Source organism: Desmodus rotundus, chromosome 11 (assembly GCF_022682495.2).
Source record: "Desmodus rotundus isolate HL8 chromosome 11, HLdesRot8A.1, whole genome shotgun sequence".
Taxonomy (NCBI): domain Eukaryota; kingdom Metazoa; phylum Chordata; class Mammalia; order Chiroptera; family Phyllostomidae; genus Desmodus; species Desmodus rotundus.
Window position 1 is genome coordinate 50,744,606 of NC_071397.1, and position 18,415 is coordinate 50,763,020.

Sequence of the window (18,415 nt, forward strand, 5' to 3'; positions counted from 1 at the left end):
CAGAGAGTTTTCCCTAAATGTCTCAGACTCATTCACTGGTGTTTGTCAAGTAGAAATCAAAGATAAGCTGCTGGGGCTGGACCCACCCTCTGAAAATGGACACAGTCACTCTGCTAAGTGGACAGAACCCAATGCTATTCTTGGAGCTTTGATCAATACTCCCAATGATGAGCTTTGTCTTTTATATATTTTTTTTTTCCTTGCTCTTGGGCTATTGCCAATAGCCAAGTTATTTTTTCTCCAATTTGAAAAACTACTGGAAGATTACAGACAATCTCTATGAGGCTTAAAAGTAAAGAAACAAATTGCTGTTTCTGATTGAAACCTTTAGACCATTCATATAAACTCCTACAACAGGGTCTATTCTCTGATGGGATCAATTGGAATCAAGCTGCTTGCGAATATTATGTTGTCACCATCACTGCCTCCATCCATCATTGCACTAGACGTGGCTGTCATCAACCTGTACACAAAGTAAAAGACCCCCCATTTCTGAGCAGAGTCTATCACTGTATGTCAGACTCCTGCTAAAAGTTGATTCATTTGTCTGGTGGTGAGACAGGCTATGCTGTATGGTGCATTACCCCCACCCAATCCAGAAAGATTCCCGTCATTGGACTGATGACCCCCTTTCAGGATGATCAAGTCTATCCTAACCATTGATGACACTTTTCCCAAGTTACAACACTCCTTTTCCAATGGGAACAACTAACACTGGCCACACCATTGTAGTTTTTAAATTAATATATGTCACATTTACAACTCTTACAACCTTCTTCAGAGTCACACCCAACAATGGGAGGATAATCAAGGTATTCAGAGGACCTTCCATGCTCCCTAACATCTCAGAGATCTGGTACTGTTGAGCACTGGAACAACTCCTCAAAGTAGACACAAAACAGTTTTGTGTCCACTGCCTTCCTTATCACTTCTTGGTCCATACTCATTAGTAAGGTAGAAGGTCATTAAATGTGACTATTCCCAGAATGAGATTATCTTATTTTAGCTTCTGGCTGACTAATTATTAAGACAAAAGAGATGGAGGAATATATAGGTCTATTTGAATATTTGGGATTCTTCCCCGTTTCTGGGTATGAGGCTTATTTCTTTAATGGCAACCGTGGGCCAGCCTGGGTGGTATACTTGTTTGGACCTGGTTGGGTCCAGGATCCTGGGGGCACAGTCTAGGTCAGTTCTACAAGCAGGCCTCCCACTGCTCCTTGATGCCCTATTGATTGTAATTTTAAGTAAGTGCTACAGGAGATAATTTGAACAGACTGTCACAACTCCTGCTGGTAAGATGAATCAAAGTGGCCAAGAGAGTACTGAATGCATAGAAAAAATGTGCCAGATGCCTAGGTCATGTAAAGCAAAGGGCAGGTGTTGGTGACAAATAGAGCACAGTTCTCCCTATGTCTCTTCAGTTTTTGCTTATCTTATGAGCATAACACTGACTATTTTTGTAATAAATTATCATTTCTACGTATTTGCATAGGTAACAGTATTTGAGGGTAGAGAGAGTGTCTCCTAGACCAAAGGGCAGGTTTCTCACAGCCAAGGAAGATAGAGACAGAGTGTCCACCTGGGAGAATGAGCAAGCATGCTTATTGCCCATCATGAAAAATACGTTTCTGTAACTCTGGAAAATGCAACTAACTGTGTGTGCAGATGTCATCTTGCCTCTTCATGTCACTGGGGATCTAGGCTTGGGGAACAGCCTGAATATGCGTATATTCTGGAAAATGCTATTCCTATAAATAATAAACTGACATTTGTCTCTGACTTCTGGCAGCATCATGAAACTTGGACAGGCTAAATTGCTAGTTTGAAAGTAGGGTAAAATCTCAGACCCTTCAGTGTTCTTGACACTAAGTGCAATTCTAAGAATCCAGCTGGATGCTCAGATGCCCAGACTCCTAAGCCACGCTCGTTCCATTGGAATGTGTTACATTTTGATCCAATTTTTTTAGTGGAATTTTATGATGACTTGAGAGTTTACAGAGTCTGAGTTACCATATCTCTTACTTACTTTATGTATAACTTTAATGAATTTATTTTACTTTGCTGGCTTTACTTCCATATGTATGGATGAAATCTCTGCAGTACCCTAAAAAGCAAATATGGAAATATAACAGCACCAGTGTTGCTGGCAGAGAAAACACCATAGCCATTGTCATTCTACCAGAAGGGTGACAAACGCATCCTCTCATGGCCCCTGAGCACTGTAGATAAAAAGAATTAAATGAAACTAAGGCTGAACACACACATACCCTATGTTCCAGTAATCCTTTCCCCTGCTATCCCAAACACAAATTAGTATATCTACACATGAAGTGACATATTTAAGACCATTCTTAGCAGCTTTATGCCTAATTATAAAATTCTGGAAACAAAATTAAAGATAAAAAAAGTAGCATAGTTGAGTACACATTGGCATGTTCATACAGTGCTGTAACATACAGAAAAAAGGGAAAAAATGTGCAAAATGAGTGGTTGCTACATGCAATTGGGTAAAATTAATAGGCTTATGTTGAATGAAAGATGAAACAAAATACATTCTACAGGATTCCGTTTATATATGCAATGCAAAAAAGAAAGAAAAAACTGTGATGGTACAAGTAAAAATAATGAGAATAATGGTTTCACTTGTGGGACAAGGTTAATGACTGGGAGAAGGAATAAGGAGGAGTCAGGATTCCAGTAATGTATGCATTTTTGACCTGGGTAGTGGTTTCACAGCTGTACACCCCCTGGCACAAAATGAACCCATTGATCTATGTGCTTCATGCATGTGTAAGTGTAGGTACTACAGGTAATTCATGCCATAATAAAGCAGGTATCTTACTAACGGTATCTTGTGCTATACGCATCTTAGGAAATAATGAAAATTATACCAACACTACTTAAGTGAAAGTTTATAAGCATGCAGATACATTTACACTATTATATAAATGTACACATGTGACAAATTTTCTTTATTCTTATGAGAGAAAGTGTAGCATTTCTGGCAACTTGAATTATGAAACATAAGCTCATGAAATAAAATAGATAATTTTCAAGCACAGACTTAATTAATGATCCCAAATATGACATTGGATAATTAAGCAAGTGAAAAGATTAATTTTAAAAAGGATAAATGTGATTATTATAAATATATTGTTTTCTATAACATAACATTTTGATATTTTGACACTTCAATTTTCCATTCTAAAGAATAAATCTGTTTTTAACTTGCCAAATAAGAGGATTAAAAACACCCCTCATTATCTTATTCCTAAATCATGCTATAAGTTCTTGTAATATTTTATAACTATTATTTTCAGTTTAACCCATCATTTTAGGAGCAAGCTGAACTTGAAACATTCTATTACAGTGCAATCATGTTATTACCCTGTTCAAAACTTTTAGTTACTATTTCATTACATAATTAATAAGATATCAACATTATTTAATATTCCGACATTTAAATTATCTATAATTTTACTGTATTTTTTCCTCCTTATCTTTCACAAGTTCCTTCCCAACTTGTAACCCATGTTTTGGCTAAGGTCAACACTTCAGTGTTCCTCACACCACCCCCAATTTCCTTTCCTTCTTACTATATTTGTGGTTGTTCCTTTGAGTGGAAAAACTGCATTTCTGTCTGTTGAAATCATACCCATTTTAATAATTCAAGTGAAAAATCCCCATCTTATACAAAGTCTTCTTTGACTTTCAGATAATAGCTAGCCTTCCTATGAATTTCATAGGACTTCATAAATCATGCTATGGCTCACATCAGTGTGGCTCAGTTGGTTTGGCATCACCCTGCAAAGCAAAGGGTTGCTAGTTAGATTCCCTGTTAGGGCCCATGCTTGGGTTGCAGGTTTGGTCCCCAACTATAGCATGTACGAGAGACAACCAATCAATGTTTCTCGATGTTTCTCTCCCTCACTTTCCCCAACCTTTCCCTTCTCTCTAAAATGAAAATAAACAAACAAACAAACAAACAAATAAATTTATTTAAAAATCATGCTATGGCTGTATAACCAGTTTTTTCCCAGGCCAGCACAGATGTTTCATGTGTCTAAGCCTCACCAAGCAGGGGAAGTCAGGTCTCTTCTCAGAGCCATGGCTTAGTTTAGGGAGACCTCTGACCCAAAAGTAAGGATCTGCTTCATGCCACACTCAGCATCTCTACTCATCAAGACTTCACTTCTGAGCCCCGAGTAGTACCCATGGCAAATCCACTTCTCAAATGCAAATAGATTCCTCCATACATTGCCTCTTTTTCCCTTCATTTCAATTAGTTTCACTAACATTGTCTGACTTCAAGGGGTCCACTGTTCTTTTATGAAGTCCAAGGCTTTTCACTTAGGCTCTGCAGTAAATCCATGGTGTATTTACTTGCTTTTTCTAGACTGGTACAAACTGCTTCATAAGATTTTCTGCCATGGCTTCTTGAACAAAATTCTCAACTTTTGACATATACATAGAAATATATTGCCCTTATTGATATGTTACAAATTGTACTTTACACATATTCAATATCTAAAATTTCTGTTATCTTCTAAATTTATTTTATCCTGTTTTTCTGCACCCATACCTAATTCAAGTGAGTTCTGTCATTTGTTCCACATTGTAAATTATGCTAACCATGGTCACTTTGCTATTTTCTATAAGAAATTACTAATTACCCTCATAGAGATGCGTCTTTTATACCTTTAGTAAAGCACTTGAAGAACTGTGGGAAAGAACACATCTTGCACTACTCTGTGTCCTTCATCATTTTCATTTACCCACCATGCTCTGTGCCCCTTCTCCAAACTCTAGTCCTGCCATTGACTTTTTCCAGCATAGCCACTAGCCTAAGAGATGCCGACCAGACCCCTAGAATGGCACCTTCACTAGCAGTGAGCAGCCCTACTGAGTCACCTGCCTTTATCAAATCTCTAAGGACTACAAAGATTAGCATTGTTCTGCGTCTTTTTATGTTTATGCTCATGTTTAAGTGCAGAGACACTAAGCCATATTGCCTGGGTTTAAATTCCACTCATGAGCTGTGTAACCTGAACAAATTACTTAACTTCTCTGTTTTTCAGTTCCATCATCTGTGAAATGGAGATAATAATAGTAGCTACTTGAGAGGGTGATGGTTGGGATTGGTTTATTAATGTATAAAAAGGGCTCAGAGCAGGGTCTAGCTAATAGAAAGACTGTGGGAGTGGTAGCTATTGTTACTAGTGGTATTATTACTGTATCATTCCTTGAGTACTAACACTGTGATCTGCTAAAGTTCCATAACACTCACCTCTGCTACCTTCATAACTCACAAAGCCTTGTTCCCGGTAGATAGTTTAAATCTCAGAACCCAAATTACTAAAGCAACAAATCAGAAACTATTTTTATTTTAAATAGATGGCTACAATGCTGAAAAGATAGTGAGGACATTTTCGTAATCAGAATGCCTTTTTGAAAAAGAAATTGACTTTGGAGAATGAATAAATAAGTACTTCTACCAGAAAATAAGGCCCAAAGGGTGGGTGTGAGGAAGGAGGGTTGTTGAGCACAGAGTGTTCTGCATGTGAATAGAAGAGGGCTTCCTCACAACTGATTGAAAGGAGAGAAAGGAGGCGGGGTATTGACAAGGGGGGAGTTAGGACTGGGGGGGCAGGTTGTGCTGATCCTTAGCAATTTGAGTTTCCTTCCACAGGCATTGGAAACTTTTGTAAAAACTCAATCCCTGCTTCCTCTCAACACACACACAACTTTGTGCCAGCAGACAGCACCTCACCCCTCCCTTTCCGAAGCCCAAAGTTAAGGACCTGAGCTTTCTGTGCAGACCAATAAGAGAAGATGAATAAGAAAGCCCAAAGACAGAGTTAGGGAGAAGCAAAATGCATAAGCTGCCGCTAACTCAGAGAATTGATGAAGAGGCCCTGGATTTTGACTACCTAAATTTCCAAGGGGAAAATACATACCTCATATTGACTTTTAAGAAAGTTTGTTGAAAATGTTAATACCATTTTCCTCAGTGAAGAATGATATGTAATCCTGGCAACATGAACATCTATGAACTCTCTCCCCATCAACCCTTCTCTTCTGGGCACTGCTCACAGAGGGTTTGTGGGCATATCCGCATTAGCACAGTGTGAACTTGTTCTTGAAATTCCAGCCTACTGGTGAACACCTGACCAAAATTTAACTGTAAGAATCTTTCCCCAAGGTTTGTAGAACTGGATTTGTGACAGTCTTTCTTCTTGGCTAAAACTGTAAACTGCTGAACTCAATAACTCTGTGAGGTATATGAAGGGTCATCCAGAGAAAGTCCAGCCATTTTTAATATAACAAGAACATTGCATGACATCAATGTAACCTGGCAGCCAAAGAGCGTGGACTGGAATGTGCATGTGTGAATAATGACATCTTCACTGTATTAGTCAGTGGGGGTGGTAGACACCACTGAGTGAGCATGGGTACTGTTTGGCCGTAGTATTCAAAATGACTGAGTGAGTAAAAATCTGCATCAAATTTTGCATTAAGCTTGAACATTCCTCCACAGAAACTATTCAGATGATTCAGAAGGCTGCAGCTATGGGCAACTGGTGACTGACAACTTCATCACAACATTGTTCCCTCTCATGCATCACGTCTTGTGCAGAATTGTTTTGGTGAAACTTCAAATCACCCAGGTGACTCAGCTCCCTGACAGCCCAGATTTGGTGCCCTGCAACTTCTAGTTTTCCCAAAACTAAAATCACCTTTGAAAGGGAAGAGATTTCAGACCATCAATGAGATTCAGAAAAATACAATGGAGCAGCTAATGGCAACTGGGAGAACTGTGTGAGATCCCAAGGTGCCTACTTTGAAGGGGACTCAGGTGTCATTGTCCTATGTACAATATTTCTTGTATTTTGTATCTCCTTCAGTAAATGGCTCTATTTTTCATATTACATGGTGGACACCTTCTGGACAGACCTTGATTCTGGCCCATAGAGCAAAATGCTCCACATGGAAATAAAATCAAACAAATGTTTAGAAAGGAGCAGAGAAATGGGGTAGGTAAATTACCTGGGCGTAAAGGCCCCTAACTCTATGTATGCCTAGTTCCAGCATTCTCCCTGCTATTCTTAAATCTTAGTGCTCAACTGTTCCTTGAATCATAAGTTACACAAGTATTCCAGCAGTGGGTCAAACTAGATCAAATTAAATTGCTCTTCTTTGCTTATAAAATAACACAAATTTGAGTAATCATTATTAAGTAATATCTTTACTATTTTATTATATAGAGGCATAATTATAATATTTCACCATAAAATCAATCATAGGAGCTACTTAATTATTTTCAAAATCAATTATCAGCCCTAACAATGAGTTTCTAAGTCATTTCAGGGATTGAATATTCCTGAATAAACATTGTATAAATTTATTTAAAAATAGGCCTCTATTATATAAGATTGCAGTCTTTATAATAAATTATGTAAATGTTTATTTATTTAAGGATCTAAAAAAGAGTGACTTCATAATGGTCTTTATAGAATTTATAACCAGCATCTCTAAAAGCTTAACATAACACAATATTACGTTATTATATATAGCATAGTTTAAATAGTTTCTTTATTCTTTTTAAAGCAATTGTGAATACAATTGTTTTCTCAATTTACCTTTCTGTTACTTTGTTACTGACATAAAAATTCAACTGACTTCTGGATATTAATTTGTATCCTGCTACTTTGCTGAATTTATCAGTTCTAGTATTTTCTTAGTAGAAACTTTGGGGTTCTCTATGTACAGTATCATGTCATCTGCAAATAAAGACAGTTTTTTTCCTTTCCAACTTGGATGTCTTTTATTTCTTCTCCTCTGATTGCTGTGGCTAGAACTTCCAGTACTATGTTGAAAAAGGAGGTGAAAGCCGATATCCCTGTCTTTTTCCTGACCTTTCATAGCCTGTTGAGTATGATGCTTTCAGTGTGTTTCTCATGTGTGGTCTTTATTATGTTTAGGTATGTTCCCCCTAGTCCCACTTTGCTGAGAGTTTTTATCATAAATGGGTGCTGGATTTTATCAAATGTTTTTTCTGCATGTATTGATATGCTTATGTGGTTTTTATACCTTCATTTTTTATGTGGTGAATCAGATTTACTGATTTGTGAATGTTGTACCAACCTACCTAGCCCAGGATGTAAAAGACCTGTTTCTGGAAAATTATAAGAGACTAAAGAAAGATATTAAAGAATATACAAGTAAGTAGAAGCAATACTATGTTCATGGATAGAAAGAATTAATATCATTACAATGTCCATACTACCCAAAGCAATCTATCGATTCAACACAAGTGCTATCAAGATTCCAATGACGTATTGCACAGAAGTAGAACAAATATTTCAAAAATTTATTTAGAACCACAAAAGGTCCCACATAACAATAGCATCCTAAGAAAGAAGAATAAAGTTGGAGGAATCATGCTACCTAATGTGAAACTTACTATAAGGCCACAGTAATTAAAACAGCCTGGTCCTGGCATAAAAAGAGAGACATAGATCAATGGAACAGAAATAAATCCATGTTTCTATGGCCAATTAATATTCATAAAAGGGGGCAGGAGCATAAAATGGAGTAACAATAGAATCCTCGATGAATGGTGTTGGGAGATCTGGACAGCTATGTGCAAAAAAATGAAACTCAACCACCAACTTACACCATACACTATTATAAAATAAACTCAAGATGGATAAAAGACTTAAATATAAGTTGTGACACCATAAAAGCCGTAGACGAGAACATAAGCAGGAAAATTTCAGATATTCCACACAGCAATATTTTAACTGATATGTCCCCTACAGCAAGGGACATAAAGGAAAGAATAAACAAATAGAACTGCACCAAATTATAAAGCTTCTGCGCAGCTAAAGGAAACATCAGCAAAATGAAAAAAGAATCAACTGTATGGGAAAATATATTTGCCAATGATACCTCAGACAAGGGTTTGATCTCCAAAATATGTAAAGAACTCACACAACTCCACTCCAGGAAGACAAACAATCCAATTAAAAAATGGGCAAAGGATCTGAATAGACACTTCTCCAAGGAGGACATACAGAGGGCCCATAGACACACACACAAAAAATGCTCAATATCACTAGCCATCAGAGAGATGCAAATTAAAACCACAATGAGATACCACTTCACACTGGTCAGAATGGCCAACATAAACAAATCAACAAACAAGTGCTGGCGAGGATGTGGAGGAAAGGGAACCCTGGTACACTGTTGGTGGGAATGCAGACTGGTGCAGCCACTGTGGAAAACAGTATGGAATTTCCTCAGGGAGCTAAAAATGAAACTTCCTTTTGACCCAATAATTCCACTGCTGAGATTATACCCTAAGAATCCCAAAACACCAATTCAAAAGAACCTATGCACCCCAATGTTCATAGCAGCATTATTTACATTAGCCAAGTACTGGAAACAGCCAAGGTGCCCATCAGTAAATGAGTGGATCCAAAAACTGTGGTGCATTTACACAATTGAATAGTATGCTGAAAGAAAGAAGAAACTCCTACCCTTCACAACAGCATGGATGGAACTGGGGAGCATTATGTTAAATGAAATAAACAAGGTGGTGAAAGACAAATACCATAGGATCTCACCTATAAGTCGAAGTTAATCAACAAAACAAATAAGTGAGCAAAATAGAACCAGAGACATGGAAATAAAGAATAAACTGAGTGACCAGAGGGGAAGGGGGATGGGGATAACAGGGAAAGAGGAGGGAGGATCAAGTCAAGGAACATGTGTAAGGGACCCATGGACAAGAACAATGGTGGGGGGATTGAATGTGAAAGGTAGGGGGTGGGTAGGGCAGGGGAGAGTAATGGGGAAAATGAGTGCAACTGTAATTGAACAACAAAAAATGTTTTAAAAGATATTATATCTTAATTTGAATTCATTTGGAATTTTGTTAGATCCACATCCAAAGACAAAGTTAGCTGAAAGCTAAGAACAGAGAAAATGGGACAGTGTGGCTGATACACTGGAGAAAAGTGAAGAGAGACGTACTCAGGCACAGAGCATTGCCTAGAATAGACCAGTACTGGGATGCCCGGTGTGGGATGAGGGTGCAGTTAGCTACTGTGGGGGCCTAGTGAGGAGAAGGATGACACTCCAAACATATCTTCTGCCATCACAGTTTCTTAATATGCACCTTGGTGGTGAGGATACCATTTAATGGAAGAGAAGTGAGGGCTTTGAAGTAATGAATTGGTCATTATAAATATTTTCTCATCTCCCTGCTCATAGCCAGCGCTCTGCAGCCCAGTGCTCATCACAGACAGGAGACTTTGGGAAGCTGTCATAAATGCTCTCTGGTTTAAATGCAAGTAAATTGAATGGATGCAAATTCTATTGATTTGAATCAAATTAAACAGAGTCTAGTTAGAGAAATTATATCTATTTTAAATTTGCCTAATCTAATGTCCTCTGAGGAAAGGTGAAGAATCTAACGCACATCAGAACAAAACTCAAGAGCATGTATACCCGATTTGTGGCCAATGGGACTAAGCCCCAGTTTTCCGATTTCCTGCCCAGCCTTCTACTATGCAGTACTACATGAGAACTCTGTGACCTAGTAAGTTAGATAATAATAAGAAGATAAAAATGAGGATGAGGATTTTTACACCTATAAATAAAAGTTACAGAGGTACGATGAAGAATAGATTATTGAGTATTATTAAAAGTCCTGATTCTACAATATTATTCTAACATTCAAAAATATAGTGTCTTAGTCTAAGGTGACTTGCTTTTATAATCTGAGAAGAATTATTTTAAAATTATTAATGAATATGCAGATACATTAAAAAGAAAATATCTAGATAATGACCTTTTTGTCATTATTGAGTTATTATCACCATTTTCTATTGCTAGTATCAACTTTTTGTGGGATCGCTCTAGTGAAATCACCCATGATAATGCAATCGAATTCATCATCCTCACTATTTAGGTTCAATACAAGCAGTCTTAAAATCAATCAAGATAATATAAAAAACAAAATTGAATATGAAGATATGAGCTCATGATAACAGTAAGCAACATTCTGAATTTGTAGTAGTAGAGATAGTGTTTAAATTATTATAGAATTATTTTACGAATATTATCTTTTTGCTACTCAATCTCACTACCTCAGAAATACTTTATGAAGCAAAATCCATAAGATAGTATAACTCAGAAAAGGCCTATTTATTAAGTGTACTTAAAGAGTTTGCCCCAAAAAAGATACCATCTTTTACAAATATTCTTGTAACATGGTTGGATATTTTTTCATATGGTATGTGAACAAAATTGTATACAAACTGGATGAAGACCTTTTCCAAAACTAATCACTTGTCAAACTTCAGCGATTCCTAACCTGTCCACTGTGAGGCAGCACGCACCAGGAAAATGAAAAACGACGCAGTGCGAGTGATAACCGGCTGCTGCGTAAGATGGTAGTCACAAGCTCCGAGTGTGGTGCCAAACCACTGGGGATAACTGGCTTATGTTTAAGTGGCTAAAGTACCATACTATTCTTATCGTTGAACTTTAAAACTTAGAGCAGGACCTATGTGTATTGTTTTGTCTTTTTCCCCAATTGAATGATTTTTTAAAGAATAAATCTTTCAATATTTTGCACCTAATTTACAGGATTGTTACTTTTGATGAACAGTAATTTAAAGAAATTGTAGAAAATCCTAAGTCAATATTATTACCAAATGATTGGGAGAAAAAGCTTTTTCAAATTTTTGGTGTTTAAAACTCCTTTTGTCTTTTTTTTTTACTATAGTATTTGCTATAATATATATTTGTGTAATTGGTTTTTTGATAAAAATTTCTGGAAATAAAAATGTTACCTATTATAAAGTATAAGCTGAATATTAACATATTATTGAATCAACTGTTTTCAAAGTCCTTAAGATATGAATCCAGGAGCCCAAGTTCAAAAAAGACTTTTTAAAGAAGTCCATTTTATATAACACTAAATGAAATAATAACTCTATGTAAGTGATTATAATTATATAATTGATTATTAATTTTCACTAGACAGAGAAAGAGGAGTGGTATAGGAAGGGAGAGGGCGCTTCTTTGTCAAGCACTATTCTCTATAGTGGCTGTACAAATTTAGGTTCTTGTCAACAATGTACAAGAGTTTTATTTTCTTTATATCCTCACCAACACTTGTTATATTAGGTTCTTCAAAAAATTGAAATTGAACTGTTATATGATCTAGCAACCTCACCTCTGAATATATACATAAATGGATTGAAATCAGGATCTCAGAGATACACAGCAGGTCATCAGATAAGGTTGTTTTAGTCAAGGTTGTTTTATTACAACACTGATGAGAAAAAAATTCAGTTCCAGGCCAGGGCCACTGTCTGTGCGGAGTTTGCACTTTCTCCCCACATCTGTGTAGCTTTTCTCCAGGTACTCTGGTGTTTCCCCACATCCCAAAAATGTGCACGAGAGGTTAATTGGCACGTCTCCATTCCGGCCTCAGTGTGAGAGAGTGTGGGTGTGCGCGCCCTACAATGGAGCGACCAAGATAGGCTCTGGCCACCCAAGGTCTTGAACTGAAACAACTGGGTTGGAGAAGAATTCTTACTCATTTTTATTCATCCTTCTTTAATGTATGTATAGCTCACTTTTGTTGCAATGTTTCATATTAGTAATGTTTTGAGTCCTTATTTAGAAGTTTGGTGATGTTTTTGTGACCAGAAATATGCAGTTCAAACCTACCTCTTATTTATTATAACTAGACTATGGAAAAATGGGCTTTTTAATATGTCATTTCTCTTAAAGTCACAATTTCCAAGAACATGTTTATGACTTAGTTAAGTGGCTAAGTGAGGACTTAGTGGATGAGCGGGGAGCCCTCAGAAAACACAATTATCTTCTGGAAGGCTTCTCCTACTGAGTGAGTGTTCTAGGAACCCATCTGTATCAGTTTACTTACTGGCAGTGTTCTGAGAGGCTGGGATTCAGTGAATTCTCTTGAAGACTCCTTCAAATCATTTGCTCATTTCATGATGGGTGATTTGCGAGCCCACTTGCCAGCACAGCACTGAGTGTTCAGTAGCTTTTGACCAAAAACAGCAGGACCCCCATGCCCCACCCTCCCTATTCACCTGATCTTGCCCCAAATGACATTGTTTTGTTTGTTTCCAAGGATGAAAAAAGTCCTCCATGGGAATTGTTTTGCAAATGTGGAAGGGGTGAAACAAAAAATGGCAGAAGGACTAAAAGGCATCAAAATCGAGAAGTTCAAAAACTTTTGGGGGCAATGGAAAAAAAAATCTCTCAATAGGTATATTGCATCAAATGGAGAGTACTTTGAAAATGATTGAAGTTTAAACATGTAAGAATAAATACACAATTTTTATAAACAAATTCCAGGTTTTTGGGTCCCCCCTCATGTCACACTGCACCCCCCTCTACATGTTTGTTGAAGCCCTATTCACAATATCCAAGACATAGAAGCAACCTAAATATCCAATGAATGTAGAATGGATAAAGAAAATGTGGTATATACACACAATGAAATATTATCCAGCCTTTTTTAAAAAAAGGGAAATCTACCATTTACAACAATGTGAATGAGCATGGAGGATGTTATGAAATGAGCTAGATACAGGACAAATACTATGTGATATTTATACGAAGAATGTGAAATAGTCAAACTCATAGAAGCAGAGATTGGAATGGTGGTTGCTAAGGGCTGAGTGGAGAGAGAAATGGAGAAGTATTATTCAAAGTCCCAGCTACACAACATCGATAGTGTACATGTTAGTGCCTTTCATAAATAATACTGCATTATATGCTTAAAAATGTGCTAGGAAGATTGTGTGTTCTTATCATAAATAATAATATATAAATATATAATATAATTTAATATAATATATACATAAAGAAAGAGGGAGGAAGGAAACTTTTGGAGGTGGTGGATATGTTTATGATATAGATTGTGGTGATGTTTTCATGGATGCATACTTATCTCCAAACTCATCAAGTTAGGTTTTTTTCATGTGTCAAGTGTTCAAACCCCTTACATATGTTGCTCGTTTGGAGAATTTTCTGGGCACATATACTCTTCACATCTGTTTCTGATGTTATATATTTTCATAGCACCTCTTCATCTTTTCTGACCTGCCACTGCTGCTCTCTAGTTCAGCCATCTAGGCCTAATGCCTCCATCTCTGCTAATCAGGTAAGCTGCCCTTTCTGGTCCATCTCAGTCCCAAAAGTTGACCTGAATCAGTTCCTGTCCCCCTATCACCTATCCCTTCTTCCATGTCTGACCCACCCCAGTTCCTAATACCTACCTTTCTGTCAGCCCCCATACATGGCCATTATGTGTTTCATGAATTTTAATGTGTATGAAATTCCTTAATGAAGAGATAATCCCAAAGTCCATGTTGAGCTGTTGTCAGGAAGCCAAAGTATCCCTAATACCAAAGGCGGGGGAGAAGAAAGAATAAAAAAAGAAAACATGTGCTAACCAATCTCAAATACAAAGATTAAAAAGTTATTTAATAAAACACTGGTAAGTAGAATGCAGCCATATTTAAATATACTAAGAAAAAAGTAATATTTACTCAGAAATGCATGTTTAATATAATAAAACATGTTAAAATTCTATAGTAAATCAAAGGCAATATTATACATAGCTGAAAACATGTAATATACTCATATATCCATTTAAGTCAGGGACAAGACAACTGAACTACTTATTTGTCATTGTTCTTCATGTATTGACCAAGAAGGGACATGGAAAGATGCGTCATTAATATTGACAATGTGACATTTACTCACAAACCCAAAAGAATTAACCAAAAAAGCATTGAAAATTTAATCAAAAGTTTTCCAATATTTCAACATGAATCAGATCAAATTTAAGAAAGGGCTTTTTAATGATAACAATAAATGTCAGCTTTTGATGAATTTACCTAACAAGAAATTTTAACATTAAACTTTACTAAATAAATGTAAGTTAACATGTCAACAAGTGAGGTGAAAATAATTAATTCATTTACATATTGACCACATCAATTAAAATTACCATAAAATTTTTCAAAACTAGTTCTACAAGGTTTATTAAGCCACAAATTGACAAATAGGCAAAGTACATTTAAAACAGAACTGATAATGTATACTTTTAACTAAAATGTTAAAATTTATCATGGATAAACAACAATGTAAGTATTGTGATTCTGGTACTAAATTTACAAATAGGTAATGAATCCATTTCAAAGGCCTCGAGACTTTTATGGACACGTGTCCTATAGTATTTTTTAATTAATTTTTATTGTATTTTTCCCATTACCATTTATGCCCCTTATATTCAGCCCCCCTACCTCACCACCACCACACTGTTGTCCATGTCCATGAGTGCTTTTCCTCTTTGCTCAATCCCTGCACCATCTAACCTCCACCCCCCCCAGAGCTGTCAGCCTGCTCTTCATCCATGAGTCTGTCTCTACTTCGCTTGTTAGTTTAGTTTGTTCATTAGATTCCACATATAAGTAAAATCATATGATATTTGCCTTTCCCTGACTGGCTTACTTCACTTAGCATAATGTTCTCCAGGTCCATCCATGCTGTCGTAAAGGGCAAAATTTTCTTCTTTTTTGTGGTCAAGTGGAATTCTATTGTGTAAATGTCGCATAACTTTTATCCACTCACCTACTGATGGGCACTTGGGCTGCTTCCATTTCTTGGCAATTGTAAATAATGCTGCAATGAACATAGGGGTACTTACATATTTTCAAATTAGTGTTTTGGGGTTCCTTCAGATATATTCTCAGAAGTGGGGTCACTGGGTCAAAAGGCAGATCCATTTTTGAGGTATCTCCATACTGCTTTCCACAGCAGCTGCAGCAGTCTGCATTCCCACCAAGAGTGTAAAAGGGTTCCCCTTTCTCCACATTCTTGCCAACACTTGTTGTTTGTTTATTTATTAATTATAGCCATTATAACAGTTGTGAACTGATATCTCATTGCAGTATTATTGATAATTTGCATTTCTCTGGTGATTAATGATGTTGAGGATCTTTTCATATGTCTATTGGCCATCCGTATGTCCTCCTTGGAGAAGTGTCTATTCAGATCCTTTGCTCACTTTTTATTTGGATTGTATGTTTTTTTGGTGTTGAGTTGCATAAGATCTTTATAAATTTTGGATATTAACCCCTTATCAGATGTATCAGTGAATATGTTCTCCCATGCTGTGGGTTGTCTTTTCATTTTGTTGATGATTTCCTTTCCTGTGCAAACACTACTAGAACAAATATTATAAAAATTTACATGCAACCACAAAAAGCCCCAAGTAGCAAGAGCGATCTTGAGAAAGAAGAACAAAGTTGGAGGAATCATGCTACTTAGTATCAGACTGTACCATAAGGCCATAGTCATCAAAACAGCATGCATGGTACTGGCATAAAAACAGACACATAGATCAGTGGAACAGAACAGAGAGCCCAGAAATAAACCCACACCTTTATAGTCAAGTAATATTTGACAGAGGAAGCAAGCACATATATAGGCTAAGGACAGTTTATTCAATTAATGGTGCTGGAAATATTGGTCAGATGTGTGCAGAAAAATGAAACTAGACCAGCTTCTTATGCCACGCTTAAGAATAAATTCAAGAAGGATTAAAGACTTAAATGTTAGACATGAAACCATAAAAAACCTAGAAGAAAACATAGGCAGTAAAATCTCAGATGTTGTTCTCGCAATGTTTTTGCTAATATAACTTCTGAGGCAAGGAAACCAAAGAAAAAATAAACAGATGGGATTACATCAACCTATAGTAGTTTTTTTAGAAAGTCATTTGTATAAAAATAAGCTTAAAGAAAAATAATGTGATCAGATAGTGTCCCTAGGCATACTCATAACAGCATTGTTCACTCTGGCAAAAATGAGAAAACCTAAATATTCAATAGTATATCAACTATATTTCCTTATCCAAAGGAAAAAAGTGATGATCGTTAAATGATATGAAAAGCATTAGAAAAATATAAATTTATGAAAGAATGTATTTAACATTATCTCAATTTTAAAAATAAAATGGGATATGGAACAAAATTCTAGAGTATATGCATGAAATACAGATAAGACCCATCCCTGTATATATGGATCATTAATCATCAGCTCCCTTTAAATTTTTCTACATTTTCCAGCTTTTTCCAGTGAGCTTATATTACTGTTATCAGAAAAATATTATTTATATGTATTAAACATTAAAATATCTTCAAATAACATGATATATATATGATAATACAAATTATAATAGTGAAAGATACATTTTTCCAGATTCTTAGCCTGGAGCCATTAGACCATCATTCAAAGGATGTGTGCTAACACTGTGTTTTATTGTGACTACTTTTTGTAATCTTGTGTGTTCTATCGTATAAAACTTTTATCCAATAAAGAATTTTATTCTGAGCTATGGTTCATATGCGTCACCTATACAAAGATGTCAGTGTATAATGTAAAGTTAAAAACCTCTGAGTAGTCTAGAGAAGATCTTATTTTATTATTGTTTGTTCTATTTCTAAGTATAATTAAACATAAAAGTAGCACATTTAATTCTGAATATTTAATGGATTGAATCACTTTATTAAAGCAAAATAAATGTTTGAAGATATATACATGCTGCAAAAAATTAGGAGTGTTTGAAAAATTATTTTCTTACTTCAATAATGAAATGACCTGGGTAAAATGGCATGAAGAAAGAATTTTGAATGTTGATAACATTTGGTGGATATTAGTTTCAAGTGATTATTAGTTTGTTTACCTTTCTGAAGAATTTTGACAAGACAATGACTTTGTGAAGCTAGAATGATATTTTCATCTTTCTGTGACTAAGAAATGATGTTTTGAATGCTCTGAATTTAAGTACTCATGAGATTTCTACTTTAATGTCAATAATAAAAAAGTATAGTAAATAAATAAATAAATAAAATCGAATCATCTATCAATTTTATGTGGCTTCTTCCGCTCATTTGGTAATAATATTCCTTATTACTGGCCAACTGGTAGAGATCTCATCTGGAAAATCCTTCCCTAGCTTGGCCCACTCTCCACGCTGGGCCAGTTGTGTCTGGTACGTGAACCACCTTCCTCTGATGCTCATCTCAGGCTTTGCTCCTGAGCACGGCAACATAAGAAAAACTACATCCTAAACTACCTTAAAAAGTACGGGGAATTTTAAAGAAAAACCAAACAACCATAAAAATCCACTGCGATTCAACCAAATATTTCTCACCCCAAAATATACAAAGTAAACCTGACTCTCATGGTATACTCTTAAATGAGTTTTATAAACACCAAACTAGGTAAATTTAAGAACTATTTCTCCTATTTCCAAGCTGATCATATAATACTTGCATCTTTTCTC